At 39.6% G+C, this 2,321-nt stretch overlaps 1 pseudogene; it reads right to left on the bottom strand.

The window, feature by feature from the left end:
* Positions 1 to 581: 581 nt before the first annotated feature.
* Positions 582 to 2,321, bottom strand: part of LOC108309197 — a 6,942-nt pseudogene continuing 5,202 nt past the window's right edge.

Genomic DNA, 2,321 nt, shown 5'->3' with positions numbered 1-2,321 from the left:
CTGGGATTACAGGCATGAGCCACCGTGCCTGGCCTAAACTTCATAAAAATTTAAAAGTTCTGTACACTGAAAAGAAATAATTATCATAGTGAAAGTACAACATACAGAATAGGAGAAAATACTTGCAAATTACACATTTGATAAGGGTGTGATGTCCAGAAAATACAAAGATCTAGAACTCAACAACGAAAAAACTAACAACCGAATTTAAAAATGGGCAAAGGACTTGAACAAACATTTCTCCAAAGAAGATAATCAAATGGCCAAGAAACACATGAAAAAAGTTTTCAACATCACAAATCATTAGAGAAATGCAAATTGAAACCACAGTGAGATACCATCTCACACCCATAAGGATGGCTGTTGTTAAAACAAAACAAAATCCCAGAAAATAACCAGCATTAGTGAGGATGTGGAGAAATGGGAATGCTTGTGCTCTGTTGGTGGGAGTGTATAATGGCTCAACTGCTATGGAAAACAGAAAGGTGGTCCCTCAAATAATTGAAACTAGAATTACCATATGATCCAGCAATTCCACTTCTGATATATACATAAATTCAAAGCTGGATCTCTAAGAGGTATTTGTTTTTTTTTGTTTTGTTTTTAAAAATGTTTATTTTATGTACAAAGAACTATCATGGTTTTTCATGGTAGATGTCTTGGATAATCCTTTGAAATCATTTAGTCCAACTTAATGAAACCCATATCCTTCGCGTATTGACGGAAACACTGGCGGCACATTGAAACCATATTTCCGGATCAAACTGTGCCGGTTTGAACAGACTCGACAAGAGCGAGAACCCTGGCCGAATTTTCGCGGGTGGCTCCAGTACAGCTGCTTCTGACCATCTTGCTCTTAGAAAGGCAACTAGCTAAAAGGCTCTAAGAGGTATTTGTTCACCCATGTTCATAGCAGCATTATACACAGCAGCCAAAGGGTGGAAGCAACCCATGTGTTCATGGATGGAGAAAAGGATAAATGTGGCACACACATTCAATGGACTGAATGGAATTGAATTCCTTTTCAGTCTGAAAATGGAATGAAATTCTGACATGTGCTACAACATGGATAAACCTGAGGACATTATGCTAAGTGAAATAAGGCAGCCAGTCACACACACAAAAAAGACAAACACCATATAATTCCATTCATATGAGGTACCTAGAGTAGAACATTCACGTGCTACCACGCCAGGCTAATTTTTGTATTTTTAGTAGAGACGGGGCTTCACCATGTTGGCCGAGATGGTCTCGATCTCTTGACCTCATGATCCGCCCACCTTGGCCTCCCAAAGTGCTGGGATTACAGGCGTGAGCCACCGCGCCCGGCTGGTTTTGTGTGTGTGTGTGTGTGTGTGTGTGTGTGTGTGTGTGTGTGTGTTTTTAACCAATAAACAGGCTGGGTGTGGTGGTTCAAATCTGTAATCCTAGAATTTTGGGAAGCTGAGGTGGGCAGATCACTTGAGGCCAGGAGTTCAAAACCAGCCTGGCCAATATGGTGAAACCCCATCTGTAGGAAAAATACAAAATTTAGCCGGGCATGGTGGTGTGTTCCTATAATCCCAGCTACTTGGGAGGCTGAGGCAGGAGAATCACGTAAACCCAGGAGGTAGAGGTTGCAGTGAGCTGAGATTGGGCCACTGCAATCCAGTCTGGGCAACAGAGTGAGAGTTCGTCTCAAAAAAAAAAAAAGAAGGAAGAATGAATGAAAATATGAAGAGAAGAAAGGATTTAAGAGACATAACTATTAAATGCAATAACTGGAAATTATTTGATCCTGATTTGAACAAATCAAGTATAAAAAGACATTTATGAGATAATTGGGGAAATTTGCGGTATGGACTGGGTTTTACATTATATTTAGAAATCATTACTTTTTTGCTGGTATTATGAGTATGTAAGAAAATGTCAGTTTTTTAGAGAAATAAGGGTAAAATGACATGAAAAATTATTAAATAACCAGAAATCTCTCAGAGATAAGAAGAAAGTTGGATGAATTAACCATGAGAAAACATTAATAATTGTTGATCTTGACTAACAGACATATCATGGCTCATTACATGAGTCTCTACTTGCGTATTTATAAATTTTCATAATGTAGAGTTAAAATTATATGTTACGAATGCCGCATTTTAAATGTACAGAAATTAAGCTGGGCACGGTGGCTCACACCTGTAATCTCATCACTTTGGGAGGCAGAGGTGGGCGGATCACCTGAGGGCAGGTGTTCAGGACTAGCCTGGCCAACATGGCAAAACCCAGTCTCCACTAAAACTACAAAAATTAGCTGGGTGTGGTGGTGGTGGGCACCTGTAGTCCCA

The sequence above is a fragment of the Cebus imitator genome, unplaced genomic scaffold (assembly GCF_001604975.1).
Source record: "Cebus imitator isolate Cc_AM_T3 unplaced genomic scaffold, Cebus_imitator-1.0 Scaffold92, whole genome shotgun sequence".
Lineage (NCBI taxonomy): Eukaryota > Metazoa > Chordata > Mammalia > Primates > Cebidae > Cebus > Cebus imitator.
Note: the sequence above shows the minus strand (reverse complement) of the source record. Positions and strands in the feature narration are given on the sequence as shown.